Source organism: Cygnus olor, chromosome 5 (genome assembly GCF_009769625.2).
Source record: "Cygnus olor isolate bCygOlo1 chromosome 5, bCygOlo1.pri.v2, whole genome shotgun sequence".
Taxonomy (NCBI): domain Eukaryota; kingdom Metazoa; phylum Chordata; class Aves; order Anseriformes; family Anatidae; genus Cygnus; species Cygnus olor.
This window is the reverse complement of record NC_049173.1, coordinates 64,557,396-64,581,840: the sequence shown is the minus strand read 5'-3', so window position 1 is coordinate 64,581,840 and position 24,445 is coordinate 64,557,396. Positions and strand designations below refer to the sequence as shown.

The 24,445-nt window shown below is 35.1% G+C and overlaps 1 protein-coding gene across 12 annotated transcripts in view; it reads left to right on the top strand.

Moving 5' to 3' along the window:
• Positions 1-24,445, top strand: part of IRAG1 (inositol 1,4,5-triphosphate receptor associated 1) — a 108,897-nt gene that overhangs the window by 902 nt on the left and 83,550 nt on the right. For 9 of the 12 annotated variants that reach the window (XM_040559302.1, XM_040559313.1, XM_040559308.1 and 6 more), the window contains 3 exons: positions 877-927; positions 7,107-7,228; positions 7,833-7,939. The gene's annotated coding sequence lies outside the window, so the exon portion shown is untranslated. Of the gene's footprint in view, positions 1-876; positions 928-2,457; positions 2,532-7,106; positions 7,229-7,832; positions 7,940-24,445 lie in introns of those variants that run through there. The other 3 variants (XM_040559305.1, XM_040559301.1, XM_040559306.1) reach the window with 3 other exon arrangements.

Sequence of the window (24,445 nt, the reverse complement as noted above, 5' to 3'; positions counted from 1 at the left end):
TACTGAGATTAGAAAAAGTGACATATTACTTACACAGCCTATTAAACCCTAAAGCAAACTTGACTTTGGCCTGTAGGTAACCATCCACATAATACAGAATTTTGACTGAACAGAATGTCATAACTGTAAAACATTAATTTTAAAATGAAACTTAACAATTTACTTTAAAATTACTATAATAGTATGTAGTATAATATTAAATAACTTGCAGTGTCAGTTGCTTTCTGCAGCAGAATTAATATTTTTAATTACTTAACATTTTGAATTTGAATGTTTATTTGCACACTAATTATTCTGAACTGAATTGCCTGGTCCAATAAAGTGTAACTACCATGTCTCCTTGAGCTCCATATATGCCATAAATACGTTTTGTAGAGCAACTTCAACATGTGACAAGAAAGTGGAGTGACACCAAAATTAATAGAAAGAATTAAAGCGTGTGCTCAAAAAATGGTGGTTTTCATTAAAAAGATGACAAAAATATTATAGAGAGCAAGATGATGATAAAGATCTTAAGCCTTCTTTCTGATTTATAAGCCATTTTTTTTCACAAAAACTGTTACTTAGATCTGATAATGAATGTTGAAGCAATTTGGACTGAAGAAAGACTTAGGCAGTATGTTCCCAGGGTGTTTTTTCATCAGTTTCTGTGGTTTCCATGGTTTCCATGGTTTTTTTCCACAGAAAAAAGCTAGCTAGCTTACATGAAAGATTTTATAGAATAATGCCTTAAGAATATTAAACCAAAGTTAGAAGAAAAAAATTATTCTTGCTTTTTGAGGATAAATCTGACAAGACATTTTGTTTAAAACTTTATTACTGCTACAGTGTATAAATAGCAAACTCTACTGACTTTCTCCTATTCGCACTTGAAAGCAGGCAGTCTCCTTCTCTCCAGATACACAGAAAGCAATAAATCACTACCAGGTATGTAGAACCTATCTAATGTATAAAAGATTGTACGAGCTGAAGGAGCATAACGTGTTTTTTTTTTCCCACTAAGTTCTTAAAAACATTTCAAGAAAAGTGACTATTTCTCTTGCTGTCCTGTGTTTTTATTTCATTAAAACCAATTATGAAAATTTAAATTAATACTTTTAAACTTGGATTGTTATATCAAAAGTATTGATATAAATAATAAATCTGTAGCAAATTGAAGTTGTACTTGCGACGTGTTATAACAATATAGACAGCAGAAAAGATTTAAAAAATCACTACCACATGTAATTTTAAGCCTTTTTCAGGAATGTAAAATGAGCTCAACTAAGCTACTTTAACAACAGAATAAAAAGGCCTTTACCTACCTGATTATTAATCTTTGGAAACCAATTGCTATTTGTATTTGAGGTGCACGCACTTAAGCTTTCATTTAGAACAGGTGAGTGGTCAGGGCATGGTAGTTCTAATAGTAAAACTTGTTTACTTTGTTAGATAAAGTTGCCCCCCCCCCCCCCCTTTATTTATTTATTTATTTATTGCATTCTGGGGGAAAGGAGTAGAGATGGGAATGGTTTTAGAAATCTTCAGAGTATAAGTAGTATGAATTGTTGTTCCAATAGACATTTGCAACCTTTCCATTCAGAGCTATGGAAAACAGAACTGATACTATACTGCATTTTGTAAAGTTCAGGATTGTATCAGGGAGCAGTGAGGGCCAACTGCTCCCATAAGAAGAGTAGCCAAAAACTGAGCATGACAAGGGCCAGCAGGGCCAAGGCTTTGGTAACTGATACTCACCCCAGTGTACCTGAGCATAGCAGACATGAGATAAGTCCATAATGATGGGGCAGATCTGAGGTCAAGGTGGTCACCCATCAGTGAGGCAGAATCACATACAGCAACAGCAAACAAGATCTAAATAGTCTGTTAGTTACTAAGTAGATTCTTCTTGAAAAGGTAAGCCCTCACCTGAAGCATAAATAAGTTTTTAGACAAAGGTCTAGATCAGTAATAGCTACAGCTAGGCAAATGCATAGTTGTGACTGAACTACAAAGCAAGTTTTCTGCCTTGTAACTCAGATGGAAGTGTAGGTCCTGGGCTGAGTTTAAATAGGGCCCCTGGGCCCTGTAGGTGGGGATATGGCAGGATGTACCAGGTAAGGCTGGTCAGGGTCATTAGAGCTTATTAATGTACTTCTGGGCCTTCTGGTGTGTGTGTGTGTGTTGAAGAAAAGGTAAGTGGGTTTAGTAAAATTCTGTTTTTTTTTTTTCTCTCTCTTTTTTATTTATTAATAGAAAATATTAACAACTGAGTTGATAAGCATCTCAGGTTTTTTTTTAGGTAGTCTGATAAAATGTTAGCTGTGTTCTAGAAGTTACTGAATTAGCTGTAATCCTAAACTTTCCTGTTGTAAGGAGTTAAAAGTTTTGTCATAGTAGTAGGAAGAGTATTTCTATAGTAACTAGAGCAAGCTGTATTCAATGTACTTTGAACAATGTTATAGGTATTGTTTTGTGACTAGTCTTTTTATCTTTTAACAAAATGTAAAGAAGTGTAGATGTTAAGCAGTGTAGAGCTGTAAGAATAGATGGTATTTATTAATGTTTGCATATATTTATATTAATATTTTGTTGAAGGTGTGATGTTTTTACAACCTTTGAAATGTCTTGCATGTTTATCAACATTTGTTTTCACATATGCTGTAAGGAGTAATAACTTATTTTTGTTTCTCAGAGTTTTCTGCATAATAATTTTCTTTTTTAGGTATTTAATAGAATTAGATCCAATTGAGTTAGTTATTTACTAGAGTCAAAGAAGTATTTTGTGCGTAAAAGTCATAAGCTGTGTCTGTGATAACTTGAGTTTTGCAAGCAAATTACGTATTCAAAGATGAGAAGAGAATGCTTTTGTATCTAAGGTATAAAATTCTGCAACACTTATATTTTATGCTGAACTGTGCTACTAAATTCTTCCTGATCTCTCTTTGTCAATTTTAGGTTTGCTAGGCTTTAGTAGCTCTCTTGTTTCTGTTAACAGCGTGTTTTCTTGAATTCCCAGCACCACAAATATTAACAGAGTAGTAGAGTAAGTAACTTGAGTTTTAGCTTCCGCCATCAGTCTCTAGCATGAAAACTTCTGTCTCCTGAAGACCCGAAAAGGAGGAATAGCTTCACAAAAACAAGTTCAACAGCAGACATGTTCTAAATATTCTAGTGTATTCTGTAAGGCTTAAAAACTACTTTCTCACAGATTCTCTTAACCAGCACTAGTGTACTGAGTAGTATGGTGTTTTAGAGGTTCTATTCTCTGCTCTATCATAAAAATACATCTTTGTGTTTATTATCTGAAGGTTGGCTGTATTTTGCCTGAGTTGTGTGAATTGTGACGCGTTTGTATTTGGGAATATCGTGGAACTGACGCTACAGCTGTATTTCTATCTACTAGCATTCTTCCTGTGGGGTTTAGGGAAGAATTTCTGTTTATTTTTCCGTAGATACAGAACTTGTTCTGATCCTGGTTTGCTTCCATAGGGTGATTCTTAGCAACAAGTGCTTCTGTGAAGTAATCCTTTAAAATTGTTGTTGCAGTTAACAGTCTTTGCACTGATAACTTATGTATTGATAGACTTCTTCCATCCCTATTGCATTTAGATGTTGTTTAGCAAGTTTAAAAGTGTTTGTTTTGTTTTGTTTTGTTTTTTTGAAAAGTACTGTCCTGGTTTTGCTTTGCTTCATAGAATTATTCCTAAAAACTGTAGAGAGGCAGCTGTAGGTTGCAGGAGGTAACATTTTATGGGAAACAAATGATGCCATAAAAAACTAGCAGTAAAAGTATAATTCTATGAAGTTATTTTTCATCATTAAAATACCCAAAGTTGCTAAATACAATACTGTTCATGAAATGCTTTGTGAGTGCGGTATCATTACTGCCACCTTCAGGCAATAAAAAGAATGATTAATTTTCAGTCGCTTCTGTTCATGGAGGGAGTTGTGCTTATACTGTACAGTGAAGTTTGGTATTTTTCCAAATCGTTGTCTTGCATTTTTATTTTGGCTTTATTTTCTTCCCATTTATTCTTATTGTAGTATGTTGAAAATAAGCTTACTTATTTTGGGAAGCTGTTATTGATAAATGCCTAACTATTAAATGATAAATTGAAATTGAATGCTAAACATCTCCTATACAAAGACGTACCTAGCAAAGAGATTTTTCCCCTTTGGTGAAGACTTGTTTTCAGGAGTTATGCAGTAGCATTACAGATTTAAAATGTATGTCAGCAATTAGTAGGGCACGTGTGGGTTATTCCAAAGACTGTAGAGCTGTCAGGTGAAATTGCAGAGCTGAAATTTCAGCTATCCCGTAGTATAGGTTACTTGCTGGAAAGGATTATTGTCTTTTAAGATCTTTATCAGATTTATACCTAGAGAGATTTTTTTTTTCCCTAACTTATGTACTTATGATGAACTTCGGGAGTTTTGGCATTGTGTATATAATATTTCTTTTATAACACCTCATTTTACAAAAGCTTGCACGTGAACAGGATATAGGTTTTTTTTTTTAAAAAAAAAAAAGAAGAAAAGAGAGAAAGAAGTGGAGATAGAGACTTTATACTTGGCCAAAGCTTTCTTCTGGGAGAATTCCTGAGGTTTGATGTAATGTTCTTTCAAATGAAGTTGCTAAACACATAGATCAAAATTACCTAACATCTCAACAGAGCAATTAGTAGCAAACCTAGTATGAGGCATTGATATCTAGCATCTCCATCATCTTTTACTGTTTTTAAATATTTTTATTTTTTTTTAAATGCTTTTTGAAGGGCTGGGGGAAGCTCATGGGGAGAGTAGAATTTCCATATCAATTCTAGAGGGATTATTTTTAAGCTTTTTTCCTGCAAGCCAACCTCTCCTTATTTGAGGGAATGCTATTTTTGTACTGGAAGTCAAAGGTAAAGCAAGACTACAGAATAGATACAGAAAGCAATGTATTCTGCTCCTATCATTGTACTTGAAAAATGCTGTAGTAGCAGTGGAGGTACTGCATCTTATTTAAAATATTTTTCCTTGCTTTTTGTCACTATTAAAGCAGTTCTTTTCATTCTGAAATCTGTGTATGCTCTCTAAAAAACATTTTGATAACAGAAAGTTTAAGGAAGGGGAAAATGCGTTATACAAGCAAGTACTTGAGTATAGAAGTCAGTTCCAAAAATAACAATGAACACTTGTGCTGAAGTTCTCAGGAAGGATGAAGCCTGAGAATCAGCCTGAAGATGAAGAAAGCTTTTGGGAATATGTCAACAAATCTTACTGCTTCCTGTGGGTGGCTGGTTGTTTTTAATGTACTTTTCATGAACTTGTTTTATAATATAAACTACATATTGACTTCTATACATAGAAATTAAATATGAAAAGTAATTTATTTTCTTGTTTCTAACATCCATAGTCTTTTCTCTGGTTATTTACTTTTCTTCTGTGTCCCTTCTCTGTCTTCTACAGAACCACATTAATTCTTGATTTACCTATTTTTTTAAATGCTTAGTGGCAATCTTTAAACAAAACTCTGCTCTGACTTTTTTTATGTAGACCTCTATCCTGCTAAATGAAATCAGAAAATCCGTTTAGTGTTCTGTGACTACAAATGCCCCCAATCTAGTTTAAAAAAATAAAATTTAAAATTTATTTTGAGTTCTGTGTGCTGCAAGAAACTTTCAGAAAATTCAAAGCCTGTTTCTAATGAGCTTGAAAACATCAAGAGTAAAATGCCACGTCTTCATGAGGAATGTCACAGTCTGTGACAGATGTTGTTGTCTGTCTCAAATGTTGCAGAAACTCAGTATTATTTATCTTTTATATCATTTCCTTAGAAGAAAAATAAAAATTATGATGACCATTGTCAGTCTGTCCTATATTTCAGAGGTGTTGATTTAAGGCATTACAAGGAGTGACAAGATTTTACTGTTTCCAAAACTTTTTGAGTTTCTGCTTGTGTAATGTTCTGAATATCTAAATTTTTTAGATATAATTAGGAGACCCAAGCTTGGAAGTCTTGGTCCTCTATTGATTTTTTTTTTTTTTTTTTTTGAACCTGTATTTTTAATGTTTTTGAGTAAACATACAAAGTTATTAAAAGCTGGTCCCTGAACCCTTTAAGATCAATTTCATAATGAGGAATGCTAAAATAGGAAAGTTTGTGTTTTGAAGTAAGGTATATGTACATGCACAGAAGTATTATCCTTCCCTTCATTATGCACACATCTTGTATTTAATATATAGCATTTTATAATATAGCATATAATATATATTTAAAATATTAAACCATGAGCAACCTAGCTCTTCAGTCTATACGAATTCATAAACTTAGATTTCATGCATTTTCCTCTAACGGAAATACTGCTAGAAGACACAGCTGTAAGTTGAACAGTAATTACTCCTAATCACAGCATTAGTTGTCAAAATTTTGGGACTTTATTGAGGTTTACCTTGTTCTCAGTGTACTTTCATATAATTATACCCACCTGGCACACATGAATCTCTAATATTTCATTAACATCTTTCATGCTTTTTTAAGAGTCAGTAATTCTTGCTGGGTACAACAACTTTACGCTGTAGGCAAAAAAAAATATCTTTTTACAGGCAAAAGATAATAGTTTTAATCTTTTTCTACTCGAAGGTAGAAACTATTATTCTGCTGTAACTAATTACTAACTGTGAAGTTTAGAAATATTTTCTGTATTTTAATTTATCCCAAGATGAAAAAAAAACCTTAAAACTTAAATGCCAATTACTATATAATAACCTAACATTCATCTTTTATATTAATAATTTAAAAATTGTTATCCTCTAATTATGAAAAAGCATAAATCAGACTACTTTAAAGCTCTGTTGTAACAGCGCAATGTGTGGCTAGCTTTTAATTTCATTATGAAATGTCTGTTCTATGTTTCTGTCTCGCACTTCATGTGTTTATTTCCACATTTTTCTTGGAAGGCCAGGGACATTTTGTTCAGTTATTTGAGAAGTAATGTGGATGGATGCCACACTTGTAGAAGACTGTTTTCATACCTCATATCAACATGTAATTCAAGTTTACAATTAACTTGATGCATGCAAGTAGAGCCATATGTTTTTAACTTAACTAGGCATGTACTTAACTACTTTCTTGCATTAAGACCTCAGATCGGAAGAGAACCAGTAACAGTTACCAGCCAGAAGCAAATCCTATTTTGAGATCCAACATATTTCAGTGCATTCCTCTGAGGGTACTTTCTTGCTCAGATTCTGAAGGTGTATGGTAAGTGGGTAATGGTGTGTAAGCAGCAATGAACGTCTTTGTAAAAAGTAATTTAATTGAACAAGTACTTGTGAACTGTAACATTCCAGAAGTAGGTCAGAGCATCTAGAAAAGAAAAATAATATTCTGTTGTATGTTTTTCAGGTGTTCCTTTCCTCCTCTTCAAGGTACCTTTTTAAGTAGCCGTTTTCTGATACATCAGGCTAGTTACACAGGGAGATACTGGAATTAATATTCTCAACCTGAGTTGTTAATGGAGTCTAGGCTATAGTTCACAGGAGTAACAAGCTACCAGGCTAGAAATACTGTATTGCAACATGCCTGGAAACTGTTGGTTTTGCATGTTAATAGAACAGTACATATCATTCTCTGAGTAAGACTGACTAGTGTGGGGAGTCAAACTAGCCTCTGAGAAAGCTGGATGTGGCTGTCTGCCTAGAGCTCAGATCTGATTTCACTTGCCAAAGAGCACTAATAGTACTGCTAGTGTCACTTAGTCCTTTGCTGCTGAAGCTGCTGTCCATGATGCAGCATGTTTATAAATATAACTGTTTCCATCTGCAAGCTCAGCCTGGGATGTAATGTTAAGTTGTGTTCTTTCCAGCTTGCACATCATTGCCACTAATAAAGCTGCTGGTGGAACTTAACCAAGAATCCTGTTGATTCAGGAGCCAGTAAAGAAATTCCCAGAACTATGTTGTTTCTGCAAGGGTGAGTAAAAGTTTGTTTATATCAGTCAAGTGACTATGCACATACACAGATCAGATTATTTAAAGGGAGGAGGAATCTGCTTTCACAAGTTACTCCTTCTAATTATTATCTCATTGGATAAAGGGTGGCTTCCATTTGCATCTCAGCACATTATTTTGCAATTTGAAATTTTGCATGGTAACTCATAACATGCTGAAAATGCACAATTCATAAGGTAAACACTTTTAACTACTTGAATATTGTTCAGGTGTAAATCCTTCATGTTAACTAAATGTGACACTACTCAACAAGATAGGTGACTGATGGAGGTGAAATTGGCAGATACAGTACATGTGACAGCTGTGTGAATGAAGTCTGAAAAAACAGGTGTGTATGCCTCCAAGATTCTCACTTTTTTAGTCTTTGATATTTGTGATATAAAAAGAACCTTCTTTTTTTATCAGTGGGAAGGGTTGTTATTTACTAATTTTTTTAAAATATATGCTACTTAGCTGTGACATGTTGTATGGAGGCTGTACACAAAAAATATTCTGATACTATCACTACGGTTTAATGCAGATGAGTAAATATTCTCCTCTCATAATCACCAGTTTCATTGTTGAACTTTGCTGCTGAAACTTTTCAGAAAATTTGGCCTGAATTTCACTTCCTGTCATTTAATGCTGTTATGTCCTGTTCAGCAGTACATAGGAAAGATGTTTTTACCTTTCTCTAAGGTAATGTGTATAAATTGTGTCTTGAGCATGTAGGTGGAGTCTATTTGGCAGTTAGTAAACAGTTGTGGTTTCACAAAAGGCGTTGTGAAACACCGTCATAAGAGATGTGAAAAACTTGAATCCTTTGAATTCACCTACAAGTAGATGTCTCCTCTGCAGATATTTCTCCTAATAGATCTTAACCCTAAGTTAAAAAATACCTGTATTACTTTTCCTCAGAAAAGGTCAATCAAAGTGATTTATAATAACTGTTTTTACTCGTTAACTAGGGAACACAATTAGATCAGTATGATCTGTTATTGACCATTGAAACAGTGTAGGAATGCAAAAAAAAAAAAACAACTCAAGCACAAATTTAGCAATGGTATGTCTAAAACAGAATGCTTCTGCAGAGCTCTTCAAAGATTAGACACTAATGTAAGCACTGGAGAAAAGAATCAATTTGCCTAGAAATTAAACTTAAGTAGACCAAAAGTTTTGAAGGGAAAACTTTGATTTCCTTCTGCAAACTTTATATCAAATGAAGCAATTCAATTCTCATACAACTAAGAAACTTTAGTAGCCATAAAGTTGATAAGTGTTCAGAAAAGTTGTCTTTGTTTTTTTTCCAAATATATCTTACCTTTTTTTTTTTTACAAGCGTTTTTGGTTTTGTCCTCCTAAGTAGAACCTGCCAAGAGTTAGTGACAATTGCACAATAACAGTTTATTTATTAAAGACTGTAGGTTTACCAAGTTCTTTTCCCTTTCACTTGTACCATTTTGTATATGTAAAACTACAGTCAGGCAGCTGGAAGTGAATGGCTGCCAATTCTTCTGATCACTCTGATCTTCTGTGTTTGGGAGATTTCTCCATAATATCCTCTTTTAATCTTCTCCTCCAAGTGACCCATGCAGACTGTTGCTAAATCTTTTTATGTGCTCTGGATAGGGTTGTTTCAGAGCATTGACGAATGCTGTAAAGCATCCTAAACTGTTATGACGTGAGGGAGAGCAGACCTACTTTGTCCTTAAATATACATACTTTTTCCAACTGGCCTCTTAAAGGTGTTGATCCCTATTGTCCATTACTGTAAACCTAGAGATTCAGCCTACCATACTTTTTTGAATGTTAAAGAAAAAGAGCATTTTTCAATTAAATTTCCTTCCTTCATGTGCAGGAAAAGTGTTAATGCACACAATATAGCCTCACAATTTTTGTGTGTAGATAATCAAGCAGTGTGAATATCGACAGAGGGCAGTATTGAGGTATAAATAGAAGTGCTTTATATTTAAAAAAAAAAAAAAGTCTTTGTTATTCCAGTTCCTCTTCATAGAATCACAGAATAACTTACAATGAGAGGTATCTCTGAAGGTCATCTGTTTGATCCTTTTCTCAGGAAGCCAAATTCGAAGTTAGATATAATTGATTGTATCTATGGTGATTTCTCTACATTGTTAGTTATTCTATAACAGCCTGCAGTCAGGTTAGTTTTCCCTCGAAACCGCTATTGCATCCAGTTGTGAGACTGAATGCAAAACATGACCAGTGCTAGTGTAGCTATTTTTTTCTGAATATAAAAGGAAAAAAGCCCCTTAGCCATTTTTGCTTACAAGGCCAGAAAATAGCTAGCTTAACTTCTATGTCCTTGTCAACTTTATTAATAAAACTATTTTTAACTGTAGAAAATCTAGAGTTAGGATTGGCTATGTTAAGACAGTTGCCCTGTCTATCACTTTCCAACTCTAGCAGAAGCCTTTAATAAATTGACCAGACTGCAAATATTGTTTGCAGTATCCTTGAGAGAGGTGTGTTGTTTAATAACAAAAGATCTCCTATTCCTCTAATTTACATGGGACTTACTAAAGTATTAAGTTATCTACTGTGCTAAAGTTAATTTTGGTGTTGCAGGAACAAGTAATAGTTATTGTAAGGGTATGAGAGGCTCAGCTTTAATTGTGCAATACTGTTTGCAGTGTTTGCAGCTTTCTGTGTGTTTCAGAAGACTAAAATTTAGATTACTTTTTATAAATAAAGAATGAAACGAATGAGTGTTCTTATACAGGTATTGAATGACTGCTGGTCTGTAATTGTGTTTTCAATTTAGGTGGAATCAAACATTCAAAACTGTAACTTTAATAACCTCTTTAGTATGAAGAAGTCATTTATATGGCAGTTAAGAGGCTAATGTTCTAGTACGGTAGCACTCAATAAAATATACTTGTTTTGTCTTTAAGACGTTGTAGAATTAAGAAACTTAGCAATATGCCATCACGCTTAGTTTTGTTACTTAATGCTAAATTTCATCTAGCTGTTTTGAATTTTCATTATAAATTTGGTAAATTAGCATAGCCAAACATCATTTATAGGGTGTTGAGAAATAAACATGTGTTTCATGTTAGTCATAAATGCAGCTTGCATGATGGAACTTCTGGAAAAACAGCTATTCTCTACCCCATTAACATAAGCAATGGGGTTCAGTTAAATCAGCAGTTTAGATTCCTGGCAACTATCCAAATAAATTAGTTGAAACTAGCTTAGACAAATGCATCACGTGAGCCACAAGCATTTTGGGTGTTGCTGTGTATGTATCCTTCAAGAGAAAATAGTAGTTGATGTGGAACTGAATGAAGTCTAGAAAGTACTGCAGCGACCTTAAGTGAATACAGGCGAGGCAAGCATTGCTCTGTTATCAGTACCCAGCAGAGCTTGGGTATGGTATGTCTTTGCTTGTGATCAGAACTCTGGCAGGGATTATATGATTGTTTAGAAGCTATGCTGCTTCCAGGCCTGCGCTGCTTGGGTGGGCCCACTTTGCGTATCAGCACTGTTTCCATGAGCCTCTGGTTCCTGGAGCAGCATGAGACTGCTCTTTGTGCTACTGTTAGAATTATCCAATTAGTGTAAAAGTTGGAGATGGATCCAAAGAAGTAGTCAATATATCTGTCATGGACAAGGAGTGTTTTCCTTCAGTGAATGGGAAAGTTTGTCATGTAATAATTATGTGAAGTGAGAAAATGTACTCAAGTTAGTACATTATATGAAAATTAACAATGTTTATAAAATTTAGAAATATCCTTGATTTTAAATATTTTAAGTCTTAGTTTTTCTCATCTTCAGAGACTGATTATTGAAATCAGGAAAAAAAATAAAGTTTTATCTTAAAAGTACAGATGAGAAATACTAGCTGTAGAATACAAGTAGCCTTAAACATCTGTGAAGGTAGCATGACAGCTGAGTGTGATTGGAAGATGATGACCTGGAGGCAAGAAATAACATATGTATGGAGTTTTAAATGTTGTATGGTATAGAAGACTTGGGGCCATGCAAGGTATAGAGAAGGAAAAATCAGCTTTGGAAAGCAGTTAATGATGAAAGCTGGCTATTCTGTGTCCCAGCTGTGAGCGTGTAATACCTGGGCTTCTGGCAACACAAAATTCACAACTTTACAGTTTCAGCAGTGTTAATGTGGGAAAGGCCCCTACTGTACACTTCACTCTCTCCTGCAGTAAGTGTAGCTCAAAAGGGAGATCAGGGGCAATGATGAAGAACTGACCAAATCTTAACAATGTGAATGGCCTTTAAATTATTACTCTCAAGTCCCAAGGTACAGCAGTAAACACCACAGTAAGCACATTCATTACTCCTGATGACAGTCCTTCTTGCAGTGAGTGTTGTTGGTAGAAAGGAATGCAAGGCCATTCATTGTATCACCCAGTAACAGGAAAGAGCTGAGATAAATGAAATTATGTGGGAAAGCAGGCAAACTACACTTGTTATACTGCAAAAGGAGCATACCTCTAATGCTTTTAGAGTGGGTGTTAAATCTACAAGGAAAACAAGTAATGATTTTAGCTATGACCTGAGATCAGAGTTATTTCTAATCGACTAGGCTGAAGCATGAAACACTATAGATCCTCTGTATAACATCCTGTGTTTGGGGTTCCCCCTCCTTAGCTCTAGTTTGTTGCTTTCAAATGGCTGCCAAGCAATTTTGTACTTGCATATAAAAATTTTGTCTTGCGCACTCTTTCCAAAAAAAAAACAAAAAAGTGTCTGGCTTTACATGACAAGCTTTACTTCAGTCTTCAATTTCATAGTGAATTATTGGGGCTACTTTGTGATCTTTTTTGTTATCTTAATATTATAAAGCTTCATTGTGACTCTTTTGGTGTACCTATGTTCTGTGATGACCAATTGGACCCTTTTCAGTTTATATTCTATTACTGTTCTAATGGGATGAGGAACAGAAAAGGATATTGGTTTATTTTTAGCTTTCTTCCTTTGGACTGTGGCTTGGTGACACTTTTCTGTGAAATTACCCATATGTTGCCTTAGCAGTTTTTAAGGAAGAGTTAAGCTCTTTATTATACAGAGGAGGTTGACATCCAAGGTGCTGCTTTTGTTTTGACAACTTGACTTTTGTTCCAAAAAACTAATTTAAAATAATCAGTGGGATTTACCAACAAGGTATTTACCAATTTTTTTATTAAGTTTTTTAAATTATTTTTTTAATTAATTTTAATTAATTTTAATTAATTTTTAGTTTTTTAATTAATTTTAATTTTGTTATTAAGTTTTATTAATTTTTTTATTATTTACCAAATACTTTTTTACTGTGGGATACAGTAGAATGAATTTTAAATCTTTCCTTTCCCCAAATTTATTTGGAGTCCTTTTTTTTAAAAAAAAAAAAAAAAAAAAAAAAAAGGATATGGGGGGTTTCTTATAAGCACTTGTATAGGCACTTGTAAACATATGTTTCCTGGATTCCTGGAATTGGAAGCAACTGTGTGTATTATGTCTTCCTAAATCTCTGCAGTTAATTATCTAAAACTTGATAAAAACAAACAGATCAGATCAGTATATCTCATAAGAAAGGTTTTATTTAGGTGCTCTGCTGCAGGTCTTTCTGAGGATAAAATTGGTAGGAATTTTCCATTTACTTTGGAAAGACTTTCACTGCTGGTAATGGTGGATTATCTATGGGAGTTTTTTAGGTTGTGGAATGTAGACAGAGCAACCATATAAAGGAATAAGGCAAGCCTTTTGCCTTTCTTTCATTCTCTTAGGCATTTGTCAATCTAATTATAATCTTGTGTAACTTTTTCTAAGAAATGATAAAATACTTGAATGGCTATGGTTTCTGGAAGCGGGGTATGTCTGTCTGATTCTGCAAAGTGCTGGCCTTAATGGGATTCTGAGGCTTTAAGGCTTTTAAATTCAACTAAATTCTAAACCAGTAACTATACTCACAGATATATCATAGAATAACTTCTTAAATTTTTTTTGCAACATTTCAAGTAAACATGGCGACTAGGTACTGAGCAGATGGTAGAGCACTAAAGAATAATTGATGAGCCACTATTATTTAAGTAATCTATTTTTAAAGTTGTCTTCTCTTACTTATTCCTGAGATAACTTAAATATATATATATATATATATATATATATATTTTAAAAATCTGTAATTCTGTGCAATTATGTAGTGGTTAAATGTCTGTAGTGTATGCATGACTAGAGCAGTGGGGAGTAGCTACTTTGCTCTGGGGTGGAGGAAAAAAAAAAAAAAAGCGACTTTGCTTTTATGGACTAATGATAGCCAAATCACTTCAGATGTTTTTTCTGACACTTTCTCAAGTCTGTTTAGAGACTCAGAACACCAATTCAAGGATACTGTAGTGCTTGTGCTTATATCTTGACTTGGCAGTTCAAAACCATAAACGTTGAACAGCCAATGCTAACCCTGTTTACTTGCGAAGAAGATAAGACAGTGCGCAGCCGATGTGCGAGTACACAAGCCTGCTAACTTAGTATGTATATGCTGCTAACACAGTGCTTTCTGTACCATTTGTGTTCTGTGTGATACCAGAACAACTCAAGCAATATGTGTGATGGGAAGGATTGCTATTTTGGAGGCACCATTAGGAATACAAGATGTTTTGCGGTCTGAGTGAGAAAATGGCTTACACAGAGTTAAATGCAATGGATTGTATCATAGAATATCCCGAGTTGGAAGGGACCCATAAGGATCATCGAGTCCAACTCCTGACACCGCACAGGTCTACCCAAAATTTTAGACCATGTGACTAAGTGCACAGTCCAATCGCTTCTTAAATTCAGGCAGCTTGGTGCAGTTACTACTTCACTGGGGAGCCTGTTCCAGTGTGCAACCACCCTCTCGGTGAAGAACCTCTTCCTGATGTCCAGCCTAAACTTCCCCTGCCTCAGCTTGTAGGGCTACTTATTGCAGATCCGAAGACCTAAGTACATACATGTACTAAGCTGTGTGCTGTGTGAGCAGCATCCATGTTGTCTAAGCTATGACTGCAAAAAATAGTAAGGTTTTTATTAGTGTATTAACAAACCTTTGTAAACTTGGTAGAGTGTTACATACAATGTTTATAAGCACAGCTACAAACATATGAGCAGTGTACTTGTTTGAAAAGTACAAGCCTCTTACTGAGCAAATGAAAGGTACCTGGAAATGGATGAAATCCTATGCTGAATGTTTAAACATTGCACCTTCTTGTTATACTTAGTAAATCCTGACTAGTTTGTTAAACCTGTTTGCTAAATGCAAAACTTCTTCATGAAGGTGGCTTAAGTCAGTACTTAAAGTGTGGGAAGTAACTGGCAGCTGCTTCTATGGGTGGGAAGCTGGAGCCAGCAACATTGAATATACAAAGTAGTGGCATTGGTTGTGTTGTTTGTCTCTACTGTGTTTATGTTCCTCCACCTCTGAGGAATGTGACAGACTGTGGTTTAAGAAATAGTGCTCCTTACAATGGCTTTGCTTTTCAGATGCAGAAAGCTTGGAAGAAGGGAGCAGTGAAGCAGTAGCACATAATTGCTTTTCTGAAGATGGATGGGGGGGGGGGTCAGTCTGGTTTCCTGTGGGAAGGCAGAAGAAATCCTATATCATATGAGTGCTGGGATGAGTCTCCTGGTGATGGTGGGCATTGTGTAGGGGTTTCATGGAGGCATGGTATTCCTGATTTTGTTGTTGTTTTGGGAGACTCATTCTCTTCGGTGTTATTCTATGTTGGTCAAATGTGTTTGGGAAGCTGAGGGCCTGAAGTCAAGATTCTTAGGCCTAGAAATTTAGGTCTGGCATAGGTGGAATCTTCTAACCCACTTTATTTTAAGGGTTCATGTGGAGGAATTAACAAGAAAATAGTTGAATATAGATGTTATATATGTCCTTGTGCTGGATTATACCTTGCCTCACATTACATCTTAAAAATCAACATAAGCATTGAGGGGGGGGGGGGGGGGGCTGTGTGTTTGTTCTTGTTGTTGTTCTCCTGCAATGAACCTTAAGAACTTAATTTCAGTCCAGGTGTGAAGCATTTGTGGAAGGTTGAGTGGAATGGCATAGCCTTAGTGTATTCTGATTGTGCCATTTCTATTCATAAGAATGTTAGGTGCTATTGAGGAAATAGCTGCTAATGCATGTGCTGCCTCGTATTTGACAAAATACCATGGGACTTGCCTGCTGACATCTGTGTCTGTATTTTTTTATTTGCTTAAAGTTTCTGGGTAAGGATCTAGGAAAAAAAACAACCGAAAGTACACATAGGAGGGATGTTGTATGACCAGTAAATTTTAGGGACTGAATATTGTGAACACTTTATTATTTGGTGAAAATTAAATGAAAATTTGTCTCCTCCTTTGGGGTGTGTGTGCAATTTTATTTGGCTATGGAAGTAGATTGCTTCCCACTTTTTTTTAAAAAGTTAGCTTATCTGTGGCTGCCTGTCTCTGAGTTCTATAGTTAAGCAGGTATCAAGTGCTCAGTACAAGCACAGAATTTTATTAAACTTTGGACTGGCCAGATATTTTCTTCGTAGTAAAACCCCTCTTTGTTTGCCAAGTTTAATAATTACCCGTATTTAGGAGGGGAAGCTTGCAGTTGGCTTTGAAGGGTATCGCTCTCTGTTCATCAATCAGCTCTTTTTTGAACTTTTCTCCTTAGGTCATCCTGAATGTACAGAAGGAGCTGGTATGTTGATAGATTTACTCTTGAGCTGTTAGCCTTCAGAGAATATTAGCAATTGCAGATCTCAGTGTGCCCGAAGAGTAGAATAGTGGAGCGGTTTATGGATTCAGCTCTTGGTGGAGAGGCTTCTATTGCCCTAGAATGATCAACTGGTGATTGTTGGAGGGCTGCACAGGACACTGAAGGCAACTCTGGGATCTGTGAATACCAGTTGAAATGTAAAGAAGCATCTTTAGGACTTCTGCCTCCTTGTTCCTACCAGAACTTACCTCTGAAGGAACTGTTCCAAGTCACTGCTGCCTCATTCAATGTCTATAGAAACTTGTGGAGTTCTTTTTCTTTCTTGTCTTTGTCTCATCTGTGTATATCCTTTGTATGTTCCTCATTTTGTCATTTTCAGCCATGAGCATGAAAGTCTCCAGTTCTGAAAGATGAGAGCTGATCTTTTGAATTTCTACATGCCTGTGAAGAAAGTGAAAATGTTAATATTTTTCTAAAAAGACAAATATTGAGAAGTAGATTGTTCTCACTTCTGTATGTGTGTAGGAAATTGAGTAATAATAGAAGCAGATAGAATTTCAAAATACCAGCACAACTACTAAAGTTGGCTGTATTCTCTGTAGGGAAAAAGTCTGAAATTTTCATTGGGGATCATAATTGCAGACAAGGATTTTAACGAGACTGAACACTCAAATACCTTGCAGCATAGAGGTTATGATAGCTGCAGGCAGTGGGTGTGGATGAAGAAGAGATGCTCAGGTGGGAGGCTATTTATGACAATAGCAATTAGATGTACTTAAATGAAATACGTAGCGAAGTGAATCATGAAACTACAGTAAAGAAGTTATTGAGATTATAGCTGTTCAAGTACCAAATGGTACACAGAACATCAATTTACTCAATTATGATCTTCTCTGATTTGTTTATCTGATATGGCCTAGCTGCTGTGATAATCAAATAAAAAGTCAGTAATTTACGGAATCGTAATTAGTTGCAAGTTAACATCTAGCTGTGTTGTATTGGTTGCTTCGTTCCTTTTGCTGAGTATTCAGAAGTGGTGTAATTCTTAATGCTTTTAAGAAGTATTGGAGAACATTGCATAAAAATCAAAATCCAAGGTTTTGACTTTTGTCATGACAATTTTTAGATTTTATGTGAAATTCAATGTCTTAGAATTCTCACTAAGTTTCAGGCAAGTAAGCATTTGTAAACGGACCTGCATGATGGGATAAAGTGAATATATTTTAGTTTCCTATGTTTAGCTATCTTTCCTGCTGCTACTGCCCTTCTTCCTTTTCCTTCCCCTTGCGTAGTCTTCCTGGCATTACGACTTGCCAGGATACTAGTAAACGAGCCATAAAAGCGTTCCTAAGCATGCTTCCATTGAGTTCATTTGGGTTTCATGTTGAAACCCAGAGAAGAAAAAGAACCACAAGAATTCAACATTCTTCTAATAGCACAGTGCTCCAGAGCATCAGATGTTTAAGTAATCCTATTGTAGTTAAGTTTCTCTTTGTGAGATGGTTTTTTTCTGGGAAACTTTTTTGGTTTTTTTTTTTTAGCCTGCATTTGAACTACAAAATCTGTAGCACATTCAAGCCTAAGTCATTTTAAGTGAAAGTAAAACAGCAGTGTATTTGTCTGTGCAGAACCAGAAGAGCAAGGCAGAAATTATAGTTGAATAGGATTTTAGAAATCAGGTACTGTTAGTTTACAGCCAAGATGATTTTTTTATATGGATGTTTTTTGTTGTATTGCAGATTAATATAGTTACGAACAGGAAATATCAAGTGATGCATTTTTTATAGCAATACAGTTTTATAATGTGTAACAAAAATTGGAGTGATGGCAATGCTAATTACTGTTACAGCCAGTTTATTTATAGCTGAAAAACTACTTTTACACTTGTGTTCTAATTGTCTTGTTGTACATGTCATAACATGACATCTGCTTGTATTTTTCTGCAGGAAGTAAGCTGTTTGATAGATAGTAACCATCTTGAGGGTCTGAGAGGGAAAATTTAATCTGCTGTTTAACTAGTCTATATGAGAGGAGAAAATGAGTCATCATAACTAAGGCAGGGAAGAAAAGGATAAATAAAAGCTGCCTTCAATAGCTAATAATAATTACAAAAAGTAACATGCTGGTCTTATGATCTTGCTGTTCAGAGTAATATTTCTAATAGCAACATTTCTTGGTAAACTCGTGGAAATGAGTGTCAAAACATTTAAAGGAATGCCTGCATTCCCTTTTAAATAACAAGTATTTTGTCAGGCCCTGGTTTTTGGTGAACTGTGAGTACAGCTTTCAACAGGACAGGAATTTGTATGTAGCCACTTGAGGCTTTATCCAGCTCCTACTAAAAACAGTGGCAGAATTTGTGCTGATATCACTGTGTGGGTTTGACCTCAGAAGTATGCCGTTTTCTCACAGTGATAATGCTTGCTTTCCTTTTCCCTGTAAAGACAGAGTAGTTTTACTTTCCATATGAAAAGGTACAGCATGCAATGAATTGTAAGCACTGCTACTTTTTGTCTTCTGTTTCAGCTGCAATCGGCCTATACCTAGTAGGTATACCCATATGTCTCTATATATTCCTGGCATGAATTGGCATTGGTTTCATTCAAATGTAGGATTAGTAAATATGCAAGCACTAGGTAAAATTTTAACTCTCCCCCCATATATTTTTTTATTCCTTAGTTTTGTAGGCTATGTAAGGCAGTGTTCATACTGAAAGCTGGTTATTTATTTTCAAAGGGCAGTGTCAGAAACAAACATTTTTGTGAAGACATACTTGCCCTTTTCTGTACTTCTTATTTTGGCATATAAGATAATCATAAAGATGCCTTTTGATTAAAGACAGTTGTTAGGACAGCTATATGAGACAAATGATGTTGTCTGAATTTTAAGAGAAATGCTTTATCATTCTCATCAGTTTTGCTCCTTTTTAAGAAAAAGGGAAGCTATGCAAGCTTGTTCTTCACTTACTTTCAGGAGAAAAAATATATGCATCTATTTAAAAATTTGTTACTTGTTTTTAAAACCTTTTATAATAAGAGCATATTTTAAGTATGGATGAGCAGAGAGAGAGTGCACTCTCAGTTCTGAGGGAGTGCTGTAAAAATGCATTGGAACTAGTCTTTGCACAAATGGTGCAAGTGCTTCAAGCAGCTTAGCTGTGGCTTCCCTGATGATGGAAAGAATTAGGTTTCCACAATGCCTGATAAAGGTCAAAATCCTTTACAAAACAACATGAGGAATGAGCAGTTGTTCAGCAGGTAGAACATTTAGTTATGTTTCTTTAGATCATTTTAACTACTGCATATGTGAGTTTTGATATTCAAAATGATAGTAACTGATTTTAACATCTTTCTTTAAACAACTATTGCATGCATTAACTCCTACTTATTTGGGTCAATGTCTGATACCAAATTTTGTTTAACAAGCAGCACCTAAGTCTACAATAGTTTAACTGTTGAGCATTTTCTGTATTCTGGAGGAAACTGATTAAATAGACCATTATTTATTGTTTGTCAAAATCTAGCTTTTGCAGGCTCGACAGGAATGTAATGGAAATACTGCTGTCAGCATTATTACTTTAGCGCATCCTGTAAGACCTCAGCTGTTCATAAATAAACCTTCCACAACACGTTACCGAGATAAATGTAGAAATACTTAGGGCTTTAGCTGTAATAAATTCAAATGGTACTTGCGGTAGAAGGGGCAGTAGTTGTTTCGTTGATCTCACTGAAGACCTAATAGCTTGAGAAAGAACAACTTCATAAATAAATTGAGAAATGACTAATTGCTGGGATGTTGTCAGTAAAGTACTCATCAAGCTTAAGTAATTTGAAATCTGTTTAAAAGCCTTTTTTTATATACAAATTTACGAATAAAAGAGAGATTTCTTTCAATAGGAGTATGTTTTCCTGTCTTAGTATAAACACAATATTGGCGATTCTTAACTATATACTGTAATCACATGCAAAGCCTAAATTAGTCTGAAACCTGCTTTGTTTTTTTTTCAGGTGACGAATGCTATAACAATTCCCCTTGGAGATGTTTTTTTCAAACATAAGCATGTAAAATAGTTGTCATAGATAATGCATGCTATTAGTAAACAGTTGTATGCCCCCAGAACCTTCAAACAAAACCTGTGAAAGAATTCAAAGCTTGTAAAATTAGGCCCTCAGTTAGGAGTGATTTTTGTGTGTTTAAAGCCTTGTAAGCAGAAGTTAACTAATACAGTTGCAAACTTGGTTTGTGTGTGTTGTATAGTATATATCAGTGACTGACTTTAATAAAAAAAAAAAAAAAAAAAAATGACTATTAAAGGATGTTCTTCTGGAGTCATACTCTCACCCATTGTCAAAGATACACTTAGTGTTTTTTTGATTAGTTAGTATTATGTCTATTTAAAATAAAGCAGTGTCTTAATTATCGTGAGTCTTCAAAAATCTGTTACTGTCTCTTAGGGCACTTTCTGGCCTCTACACATGCTGCTGTCAATCTTTTCCAGCCCTGTCTGGCCTTGGGAACTTTCCAAGCAATTGTATCTTAAGTTTGTAAAAAATACATGGGATATGTGACTTAATGTTCTTTTATTTTTTCTTTATTCCAAAACAGAAGCTCCAGTAATTGTGTCTTAGTCTTCCAAAATATCTTAGGCTTTTATAAAATCTTAGCTTCAGCTGAAGAGGATTTATTCAGCTGATGTTCACAACTTCTAAAAGAAAGTCTTTATTAGGCATCTTGCACAAGGAATAATACTTAAATAATTGCTTGTATTACTTTTAGATCTTTGTCCTCTGAAACATGAATAAACTTGGAAAGTAAAATCAATAGAATGCAGTAGCACTTAAACAGAGAAAAGACTGATAGGTCTCTTATGTTCTCAGTACATGTTTTTTGGATATGAGCTTGCAGTTGTTGAATAGAACTTGTCTATATCAGGTCTTTCAGCTTCACTTGAGTAAAAGACGGTTTGTAATACAAAACTATATCTGACCAACTATTTGTTTCACGCTCTAAACAAAGAGCATTTTTATCAGCACCTTAATTCAGGTGGAATTTTCAAAGCACTTACTGCTATAAGACTGTGCCTACTTTGAAAAAAAGAGCTCTATCATCAACTGATTGTGCTGGGAGAGGCATAAAGGCGATGCACTGAAAAGAAATTTCATGCAACTGTTTTTTATTTTTCTAAGTCTGTTGGGTAAAATCATTTTGCAATAAATGTAAATTAGTTTTAAGTCTCTATGCCTTGCAAGAGTGATTTCAGTAACATAGTGCAGTTTTACTTTGTGAAGCAAAGTATACAGCACAACTTTGCAAATGCTTCATAATTGTGAGAATCTTTTCATCCTATGCTAAGGTATTCAGTTTTTCCCTGTCTTACAGCGGAGCTTCCATGTGTACAGTGTTTGCTCATAGTGAAATACTCAATCCACAAATCCACTTACGGCTTAGTCAACCACAAAATTGGTTGCTATGGGGAAAAAATGTCTGTATAAGAACAGAGCAACCATATTGGTTCAGATTGCATGAGTAAGATACTCCCTTTTGCTTTATAGAAAAGCTTTAGATCAGCTTTAGATCACTAGGTAGAGATTACTAGGAGTCAATTTTTCATTTTTTTCACCTTTTTGAGAGGTGTTCACAGATCTGAGTTTCTTATCAGTAAGCTCTAGATTTTGAATTGGAAATTTTTTTATTAATTAAAAGTTGAAACCAAGTAGCATGGAAAGTGTATAGAGTTTCTTATTTCTGAGAAAAACAAAAGCTGAGGAGAGGGAAATGCAGATAATGAAATCATGAATTATGTAACCTGGAATACTGCGATGGCAAACAATAGCATGCTAGAACAACAGTTGAAGGCCGGAGTTTCTCATAGTGGTTGTTTTTTTTAGTTAAACATGAGTCATACACTCTTGAGGAGAAAGTTATGGCCTTGGAAGAGGACATGTGGAAGTATGGTTTAATTAGTGTAGTAACATTGTAGCTGGCCCATTCCTTAGGGTATTTTAAATGTTGTGCCTATCTGTAGATACATCTTCACTTTACATTTGTATGATGTGGACATACATAATGTAAAGTGAAGGCCAGGTCAGTGAGATGGGGTTATTCAGTATTGTAGACTTGATGATCTTTGTATCTGGCCCCTGATCCCTCAGGATACACATGTCTATAAAATCATCTGCTATGGTCAGAGAGATTTAAAAACTGGATAGGAGGGCTTGAGGAGCATATCGTGGCAAATTAGAGCTCAGACTCGGAGCATTGCCATGTGTCATCTGCTGAAGTAATGAAGCGTGTGCTACCCGCAGCTAAACTGATCAAAACAAATTTATACCATTTGAAGTAAAATGCATTGCTTAAACCTCAGTTAAATATAACTTATACTTGGTCATTTGTTAAACTGTAATTAGACTCATATGTAATCATTTCTTCTGTCAGCTGTGCTTTAGAAGTAGCTTAAAATATGAGAGGCGATAAAATGTTTTTACTAACATATTCCTAACCTTCTCATAATTTGGAAGTTAAATTTTTGACCAATTCTGAGACAACTTTGACATTCACCTTAGGTAATTGGTTGTTGCTTTCCTTTTTTGTTGCTTGCTACTTCAAAGTGTTTTATTTCAGTTTTTAAAATTATGTTAATTATCTGTTGCTGTCTTTATAGTCTGAAAAGGATGTCAAACTTGCTGAGAAATACAAGTACTACTTGAGGTAATGAAGCAGTGACTTCTCAAGACTCAGCTGTACATTTGATTTGCTTGGTTTTGGCAGTGCTCACTGCTGAACAACACAGGGAAACCGGCAAAATATGTCATTTCAATGGGCACTTAGAAGCAATGGTTGTTGGTAGTTGCCACTTTGTAGCTCTCACCAAGGTGAGAGTTTAGATGGGTGTTGCAGCATTAAAGACTGTTTATCCCCTGTGAATTAGTGCTAGTAGTTCATGAATGTTTGTGTTCCTCCTCCTGAGAACCTGTTTCTTCCCCCTTCCCCTTGAAATAGAAAACATTTGCATCTTGACTTTACTGTTCAAATTACTGAAAACACACTCAACTCTGACAACACAGAACTGGCTTTCCTCCTTAAACATATGGATACTACCTGCAATCATTGCATTGCTCTTGTGGTCCTTCCTTCTTATCCATTACTTTTCTTCTGATTACAATATCAACCAATACACTTGTTCTGTCTTTTATCAATGGCTTTGAGAGAACTTCAGTAAAAGTTAGCTTTAAGCAGGTTTAAAATGTGACTTTGATCAGCGATTTAGACAGCTGACAGTTTTCACTGACCTTTTCCCGGTTTTTTGGAATGCAGAAGAAAACTGATGTTTCCTAAACTGGTAAAGGAAGCATATATCCACCTCTTGTTAATAGTTCAACAGTAGTTCAAAAGTTATTTGTCAATCCCATTCTTTGTGTATGCTGCAAGGGCTACAGTGTAGATTCAATTAAATGTAGTTACAGAATCACAATACTTTGTGCATAAGCAATGTGGTCTCATCTAATAAACTCATGTTTAATATGAAAAGTTCTATATTAACTGCAGTGTATGCTGTATTGTACATATTAATAGTCTCTAAGAAGATATATTGAAGACCCACCTTCTCCATTGGACTTCACAAATATGTTGCCACTTCTTAGTTTCATTTGGTTGATCTGTATGTGTTAACTGCTACCCCTTCATTGTCAGATTGGTGCTGTTAATTTTCCATGTTAAGAGCTGCCTGCAGAACAACTGGCAGTAACTTTCAAAACATCAGAGTTGTTGTGAAGAAATACGAGCAATGGG